The following is a 9,771-nucleotide window of genomic DNA, read 5'->3' as shown; positions in this document are numbered from 1 at the left end:
TTTAAATAAAAGAGGTGTGAAAGCAGATGTACTAAACATAGTAGCATCGTATTTCTTTGAAAGGAAAATAATCCTGGAAGAAAATAACAAGAAAAACAGCAACTGAAATCAACAGCGGTGTTCCGCAGGGATCGGTACTTGAGCCTACGTTATGGAACGTGCTATATGATGACCTACTAGAGACGAAATTGCCAGAAGGCAATAAGGTTAATTGGATTTGCTGATGATGTTGCGATTGTAGTGATTGCTAAAACCGAGGAAGCATTGACAAACATGGCAAACACTGGCCTTTAACGGGTAGCAAATTAGTTACAATACTGAAATTTCCTGTTGGCACCAGAAAAAACCGAAGCTGTACTTGTAACCACTAAAGAAAGATTCAGCCGATAACTTAAATAACGCCGCAGAAGGGTTCTGGGTCTATGAATGGCATTGATGAGCCTTGCTTGGTCATTTCACCTTCCTCTTCGTTACCCTTGTGACCATGATTTTCCCTATCACTGGCAATATCCTGGAATGACCGTAGTTGGTCTGGTTTCACAGATTGGATTCCCTAAATCTTAAGGTACCCTTAGCGGCCAGATCCTTCATGAGCCAGTCGATTGATTGCAAGTTTAGAATTATTTCTAGCGCAGCTTGCGCTGTGTTGTTTCTTGCTGCAGTTGTACCGAGAGCTGCTAATTGCTGTACTTTTGTGGGGCTTTTTCTACTAGTCTCTTTAAGTACCGCTTCCCACCATCCTAGCGCTCCATAGGCGATTGGTCTAACTATAGTTTTATACATCCAGTGTATAATGTACGGTTGCAGACCCCATCATGTTCCAAACAGTTTCTTATACATGCATAAAATGCATTTAGTCCCTTTAACATCTTTTCCTCCATGTTCCTTTTCCAAGAAAGCTTCGAGTTCAGAATGATACCCAAATATTTTGTTTCTATAGCAAGTACAAGTGTGTTCTCTTCCAGCTTTGGTAGCGTGAACTTGGGTATCTTTTATTTTCTTGTAAACAGAATGAGTTCGGTTTTGTCTGGGTTGATGCCCAAACCATTCCTTTTTGCCCATTCCGTTAGCTTCTTCAGAGCAGATTCCATGATATCACTAATCTTCTGCGAAAATCATGGCGAACACGAGTCCACATCTGCTAGACCAGAAAATGGACCATATGCTCAGCAAACATGATTTGGAAACTTTTGAGACGCATATAGAATATTTATTTGTTTTCCTGCTATTTGTAAGGCCTTTAAATATAAATTCGTATGTTTAAAGGTTGTTAATCTCGAGAGAAGAATACCGCCACTACTCCAAGTTCTCCCTACTTCTCCAACAATACTACGTCAAAGTAATGCGACGTCTCTGCATAAAAGGCTTTGACTCGACCAAACAATTCCATAAATAACGCAATTCGGGACGACAAAGCGACGCATTATGAGCGAAAGTTTAGCCCGGCGAAGAATCCACAAAACGCCGGAAAGAAACATGTGCCCGCGTAGCGTGCCAACAAATATCATTTATTACGACCGGTGGGAGGGGCGCATAAAATACTGAAAATGCCGCGGAGAATATCAATAATAGTCTTGACGACAATGGCCATTTGTGTCTTTGTAAGACAGTAGCGTGTCGTGTGGATGAAAAGGTTTTATGATTGTTGTTTAGGGGTGCTATCACATAATTTTTTTCTGAACTAATATCATGTTTTTAAATTAACACTGTCGTTAACGGTTTTGCTTATATCAATTATACAGTATGTCTCCGGATTGTCTTTACAAGAGGAAATACTTTTTTATTATTAACATTTTGAGAAAAATTAATTTTTCATAAAAATTTTGGCTTGTTCTAAATGGTTAATCCAATTTATACTTTTCGAAATTTCCATACCGTTTTAGAGAAAATTAAAAAAAAGCAGGAAAATATGGTTGATTTGTTTAAAGTTCTTGAAAATAAAACGCGTATCTATGGAAATATAATTATGATTTCATTCTTTGATAAATCGTTATTATTAATTTTGATTAACGTCATATTTTTGCTGTTATTAAAGTATCACATTTTCCAATAATTATTGTCACTCTTCCCGTAGCATTGAGCTAAATAAATTTTGTGGTTCTTTAACATTAACAGCAAAAAATATGACTAATTAAAATTCTATCAATAACAACCTATCAAAGAACGAAATCAAACGTGAATCGAATCTATATTGCCATAGAAACGCGTTTCAACTGTATTCAAACGGTGTCAAACTGTATTTTCGTGTTTTATGAATTGAAAACCTTTCCAAATTTCCATGCAGTTTTACATAAGAATGTATTTTTATCAAAACGTCAATAATAAAAAACTGTTTCCTCTTGTAAAGTAAATTCGGGGACATATTGTATATATTTATAACGTCTAATTTAGTTAAAATTTATCCTCGTAATAAAATATTTATTAAAATATTAAGAGATGGTATATATGTTACGGTTAAGGTACGATGTCCGGTTAATGTCGACATTACCCGGTTAATCTCGAGAATAACACACAACAAAGCAACCAAAAACATATCCTAACCCAAACATTAACATGTTAATGTCGACATTAACCGGACATCGGACTTTAACCGTAACATATATACACTACTCAAAACAATTATGGCATATTTAAAATAAAAGTAATTATTACGCATTTCTAAATGAAGCAAGCAGTTTTCTACCTTTCTCTTGTGAGTTTTTTAGGATAATTATTTGCACTGATATGTAATTTTTAGTTGGCCGACTATTTAGTTGCAAAAGTTAAAACAATACATTTTTATGGAGCCGATAGGCCCAATATTTTATTGCATTGCGTAGCCTTAGGCTATACGCCGACAGGCAATTTTTAATCGGCTAACTATTTAGTTGCATATTTGTAACTAATATACTCCTATGGAGCCGCGCTCACATGCAATCAAATAGTCGGCCGTCTAAAAATTAAAAGTCAACGCGTAGGCTTATTTTTTCGAATTTCCCTAGGAATTTCCCTTCACAGTGCCCAAACTATTTCAAACTGTAAATCAGGGAATTTAAAGTGTCTTGTTTTTCAAATTAATGTTTTTTTTAGAAAATATGCGATAATTTTTTTTAGTACTTTATTTAGAACTTTTAACTAACCTGACTAAATTCGGTCCATCATACACAGGCAAATTATGAAAATATTGATAAATCTGCCTTTTGTCATATATTTTGAAATTCAACCGTAGTTTCATGTTTCTTTGAAAGACTAGAAGAGTCCAAATTAGGAACACAGATGTCACACAATTATGTGAATTAAAGACGAAATAATGGGGTGGAAAAAAAGACAATGGTTCGAACACGTAAAAACACATGGAAGAAAAGAGATTAAATATGGAAGGAAAACCGGTGGGTAAGACACAGCTTGGGAAGCCTTTAAAAAATGGAAAAGCACTTGGCAGTCCACCTGCAAGAATTCATACCAAGGCAATCTTAAAACTAACAGATCGACTAATATCGAAAGAGTAGAAGAAGAAATAGTTTCAGGTACATTAGGTTAGGTTATTCCTATATACAGCATTTCATAAATGATTTTCATTCCAGTTACACCATTTTAGTGGTTTACCAGGGAAACGAAAGAAATTGTACGCCTCTGAATGGGAAAAAGTATCTCCAAAAGAAATATGATTAATGGCCAAACATAACCTCAAAACGGCGACCGGCTAATGTTTCCGGCCGGTTCCGGAAGTGCGCTAAAGAGTGGCCGGCGAGCGACAGCGCCTCCCCATTCCGGAGCCGGTATTAGCGGCACTACGATAGGGCGGCACCCTTGGCCATTTATCGTCACCGGTCACTTTATTTCTCCAGAAATGGGAATTATACTTTTATTGGCCCGTTATCGTTCGATGACAAATTAAAACGGACGTTCGGTTCTGATATCCGGTCGAAAGAAGAATAGAAAAGAACTGTGGGAAAGGGAAAACGAAGAATAAGAACGAAGGGATGTAAATTAAGCGTCATATCAAAGGAGGAATAGTATCCTCAGTGCCACCATAAAGGGTTATTAGATAGAAGGTACTTGTAGGGCTATGCGAATTGCAAAAATGCTAGGCTAACTATTCAGTTAGGTAATAACAAACAACAAAAAAAACGACTGATATAAGTTGCGCAAGGTTTGGTTTGGCAAGGTTTCTAAAAGATATACCGGGTGCGTCTCAAAAGTGACTCACCCCAATAACTGTCTTATTTCTTGAGATAAGAAAAAACGAGATTTGGTATGTTAGTATATGACATATATTACGATTGACTGACTATTAAATTGTTTTTGATCACTTCCTGTTTCACCGGAAGTGACTAAAACTACTACTTTTGATTTGTAAAACTTTTTATTCGATAGAAAATGACATTCTGAATAGAATGACATATCATATGTCAACTTTTGACATTTTCGCTTAATAAAAAATTGTATTTTAAAACTTAATCTAGAGTGCTATGTTAAAAACATTAATTCTTAATCAAGGAGCCTTGGAAAAGTAGACTTGATCGTCTAATGTTTTTAGTGTCTGGTCCTGGCCAGTTAGAAAATGGTCAAATCGTATTTTTAATCATATCTCAATTTTTTCAAATTGAACGATGGTGGCTCATTAGCATATTTGAAAAAAGCATTTTTTACGAATAATTTGATAGTACACACTTGGTATTTCGAGTCAAATTTTCGTTACGAACCGCAAGTTATAATTTCAAATACACCATATGCGAAAATGTCAAAAGTTGGCATATGATATGTCATTCTATTCAGAGTGTTATTTTCTTTCGAATAAAGTAAAAAAATACCAAGAGTGCCATTTAAAAATCAAAAGATGTAGTCATTTCCGGTGAAACAGGAAGTGACCGAAAAAAATTGAATATGTCAAGCAATCCTAATTTATGTCATATACTAACATACCAAATCTCGTTTTTTTAACTGAAAAAATAAAAAAGTTATAGGGGTGAGCCACTTTTGAGACGCACCCGGTAAAGTTTTCCAAAATAAAATTTCCAGATTTAATATTGAATCAGAGTCTGAATTAAAAATAATTCTGTAAACTTTGTCAATATGTTGAATCCAGCAAAATTTCAGTAGTTTTCATGCAATTCAAAAAATTTAACGCATTCACCATTTTGTCTGAATGATTTTTGTATCTCTCCAAAACACCATCCCTCTTCCTAGGTACTGAAATTAACACTGATTCAAGTAACAGTTATAATGCTGTTTGTCAGTAGTCAAACGCACAAAAGAAAAGAATTAGAAAAAAATATGAAAAAGTATTTTTGAATTAAAAACATTTTTTTAGAAAAGAAAAATTGACGGGTTGGATGGTCTTTTTATATTATCTCCTTGACAGAGCACACTAAAAGTATGCTTTTTTCAATGTAGTAATAAACATATGTATACAATTTTATTTATCACTACAAAATTGAAAAATTCAAACTATGAGATTTAACTCGAGGTTTTCGAGTTCAATTTTATCATTACATCAAATAAGTAATTCAAAATTTAAAATTTTGTCCTAAACAGGTCTTTTTAGCCATCAATAATTTGTCACATTTGCTCACTTTTGAAAAACATTCGACATGTATTTTTTATTAATTTCTACTTAAAAAGACTTGGAGATGAAGAATGCTATTATATTGTGTAGATATGTGGAGAATAGTGGTATGGAGAACAGTAGTAATTAGGTACGTATATGGAGAATGGATTTTCTTCAATCATAGAGTATTTTAAAAAATTGTCCATTTAGTAGAGAGATTGCCATTGTAATTTTAATAACCAATGATGAACGAGTGTCTAAAAGAATATAATTTAAATGTGATTTCAGCTTTCCTCGTCGGTAAAAGGGTTGAAGGGAGGGTTTTAAGGGCGAGACCGTGTGGCCTAATGGATAAGGCGTCGGACTTCGGATCCGAAGATTGCAGGTTCGAGTCCTGTCACGGTCGTTTAACTTTTTTTATTATTTCTATTTTCTTTTATATTATCTTTTATATTTATATCTCTTATCTATCTATGCCTATGCAGTATATTTTTGGAATAATATACCAATTTCTATAAAAAAAATTGCATAATTATTTTGAAACTATATTCAGAGGCAAAAAAAAACATAAGGGAAAAATTTTTTGTCGAATTTAAAGTGTTATTTGTTTTTAATTCTTAGCGCTATTTTCATGATTTCTTTTAGCAAACTGTATATAAATATATTATATAGGGTTAATCAAAGGGTTGTTTTTTACCGTAACTTTAAAACAACCGGTGCAACGATTTCGCTTGCAAATTTTACTAAAATATTATTTTTCAGTCAGAATTATACTTTCTGAGCATTTGGTTTTTTGGCTCATATTAACAGATGCATTGGTTAATTTTTAAGAACGATGACGATGTGGCTACTATGAACTGGCCAACATGTTCGACAGATCTGAATCCTATAGAATCCGTTTGGGATGCTTGGCAGGGGCTTAGAGGTTGCGAAGTGGCACCAGCTTTATTAAATGAACTTCGCTTGGTCATTAAAGAGAAATGGGAAAATATAACACAATATGATATTTGCAGTCTCATTGACAGTATGAACAAACGCGACGTCTACGGGCAGTTATAGCAGCTAAGAGAAGCAATTCAAAATATTAGATTATTTTTTATCAATTTTTTTGTATACTTGGTTATTATACAGTTATATTTCTTTAATATCATTAGTTTTGATAGTGTTACTAATATTTATTAAAACCAAGACTGTATCTTTATCCTTTTTGAAATTTAGTATACTTTCGATTTTTTTAAAATTTAGTTCAGCTAGAGTATCTAATGTAGCGTCAATATCATATTACGACAATAGTCACCAACCAAATACACCTCGTTATATGTATTAAAAAATAATATCAAAAAATAATGGTAATTGAAAAATTTGCAAATTATTGGTGGCAAGTTTGCTTTAAAAATTAACCAAAATATGTTTCAAAAAGGTCAAAACAAAAAGGTTTCAAGACATGGTCAAAAACCAAAAAATAATATTTTTGGAAAATTTGCCTAAGAAATTATTACACAGGATGTTTCAAAGTTAAGTTAAAAACAACCCTTCGGTTAACTGAGTTTACGAGTTAAATTGATATATACTAAGTGACATTGAAAATAGAACACCCACTAAAAATTGTTTAATTTTAATAATCTTTTGTACATGAATGTAGGTTGACAAAAGGCGTAGATGATCAAAATTTGGAGTGAAAATATTGGCTCGTTACCTTGTCCTTGTTAATAATGTGTTGGACCACCTCGATGTTCTATACATTCGTTGAGCCGTCTGGGCATGGAACTAATCAGATCATTTATGTCTTCTTGCGGTATTTCATCCCATGCTAACTATCTCATGCCGAAGAGCTTCTAGTGTCTGAGGAGGATGCGGTAAGTTTGTCAGTCTCCTACCCATGATATCCCATACATGTTCAATTGGTGAGAGATCTGGAGATTTTAGTAGCCAGGGTAGGAGATTAACTTGCGCATTATGTAAGTGGTTCACAGTTAATCTAGCAACATGGGGACGGGCATTATCTTGTTGAAATATAGGATTGTGGGGTGTTCGTAAGTATGGTAAGAGATGAGCTTCCACAATTTCCTCAATATAGCGTTGGGCTGTCATATTACCTCGAACAAATACTAGAGGTGACCTGCTACCATATGCGATTGCTCCCCAAACCATAACTCCTACAACTTGGTGTACGTGCCTCTCCATGAAAAACTCTGGATTCCTCCTTTCTCCACCGTATCTTCTCACTCGCGCCTAACCGTTGTGCATTCCCAAACAGAATCGCGACTCATCACTAAAAACGATAGTATTCCATTCTGCGCCCCATTCTTGTCGGGCTCTCCACCACTCTAGACGTTGTCGTCGATGTTCAGAGGTCAATGGTAAAACCCAATGAGGCCGAAAAGAAAACAGCCCAAAAGGCCGTATTCGTCGGTAAACAGTTCGCATCGTGATGAGTCTTCCGTGTTCCGTAAACCATTGGTTAGCAATTGCTCGGGAAGTGATCGAACGGTCTCTGACAGCTAATTGCCTTAAACGGCGATCTTGACCCTCAGTGGTTAATCTTAGACGCCCTGTACCTCTGGCACGATGTTCACGGTGATGTTGAAAGTAAGCTCTACAACAATTGGCAACAGTGCAAACACTTCTATGAACCCTATCAGCAATCTCTCGAAATGATAATCCTGCCTCCCGCAAACCTACAATCCGACCGCTATCAAAATCACTGAATTGTCTAAAATTGGCACGTCTACGTATTCTAGGCATTATAATAAACTCAGAAAAACACCTGAAACTACTCTGTAGCAGAATAAGTAACAAACTATGCGAAAGCCGAGTCTATATTGGATGACTGGAATTTTAACAAAAACATGTATAGCAGAAAAACTAGTGTGTTGACGGCGTTCAAATTATAATCATTTCTTATCCATACAATAATAAACATGCTTACAAACATTCATTAAAATTATATAATATTTAGTGGGTGTTCTATTTTCAATGTCACTTAGTATATTTATATACAGTTTGCTAAAAAAATCATGAAAATAGGCTAGAAATAAAAAAAAAACACTTTAAATTGGATGAAAAATGTTTCCTTTGTTTTTTTTTATATGAGTGTAGATATATCTAAAATTAAAGTAATAACAATAAAACAAACTCCACCCAAATACGCCATCTTGGCAAGCTTATACCTACAACACATTAATCTAATTGATAAGAATCATCAGTCATTTCAGACATCTGTTATACCGCGGACTTCGTTCAATAGTCAATCAAACCATTACAATAATACCTGACCATTTTTTTCGGCATCATTTATTAAAGCGAATTACGAAGCCGTTTTCAAGATATTCACACACATTCGTTTCATATCAAAAGCTGTATGTTAATTTATGCTATTGTTAATTTTGTATATCTGAGAGGTTTTTTTTCATAGCAACAATATGCGTTTGTTTGTTTATAATAGCTCACAATAAGTTTTGTTAGATAACGTTTTTTAAGAATGATTTTAAACAAGTAAAGTAAGTAAGCATAAAAAGAGAAAGGGGAGATTAATGAATACACACAATAAATTAATTGTGAAAACATTTTAATTTAAACGCTTAGTTATTAGATTTCTAAAACTAGATCAAACAATTTAGTATTCCATATTTAAGAATTAACTATTTATTTTTAATATGGAACTGATATTCTCTTTAGTAAATACTTGAGTGCCGCTAACTTCTAGTTTAAAGAAAAGTTGAAAAATACTATTTAAAATGCAGATAAAGTTGTACAAATATAATTATAAAATCAACTAAAAATTTCGACAGACAACATTCCAAAAATTACAGAAAATAAAATTTACTTGTTAATTAAATTGAGAGATATAACTATCACTATCATGTAGGCTCTTGTTGGATAAACGAGTAGAACGTTCGAGAAAATTGACGGCAAACCTGATAAGCAAAGACAAAACAGTGAAAGCTATAAGGTCAATGATATGAGGTAACTGAAAACGATTTTTGCAAACTTTATTTAAAAATTATCTAGATAAGGTATAAAAGAAAATTATAAGTTTTCCTATGGATGGCGGTTCCTTTTCAGCTTGGTATGTGAAAATATACATAAAAAACATGATAATTTTTGTTGAAGTTAGGATTGTTTTAGAAAATCGAAAAGAGAACAAAAAACCAACAACAGAGTAAGGGAGATTATGGGAGGAGAACACACAATTGTGGACGACATAAGAACAAAACAACTCATATGGTTTGGTCATGTGC

At 33.8% G+C, this 9,771-nt stretch overlaps 1 non-coding gene across 1 annotated transcript; it reads left to right on the top strand.

Moving 5' to 3' along the window:
• Positions 1–5,863: 5,863 nt before the first annotated feature.
• On the top strand, positions 5,864–5,936 carry Trnar-ucg. The gene has a single exon. It is a non-coding gene; the product is annotated as a tRNA-Arg (tRNA).
• Positions 5,937–9,771: the final 3,835 nt, after the last annotated feature.

The sequence above is a fragment of the Sitophilus oryzae genome, unplaced genomic scaffold, assembly GCF_002938485.1.
Source record: "Sitophilus oryzae breed Bouriz unplaced genomic scaffold, Soryzae_2.0 scaffold_818_pilon_pilon, whole genome shotgun sequence".
NCBI lineage: Eukaryota > Metazoa > Arthropoda > Insecta > Coleoptera > Curculionidae > Sitophilus > Sitophilus oryzae.
Note: the sequence above shows the minus strand (reverse complement) of the source record. Positions and strands in the feature narration are given on the sequence as shown.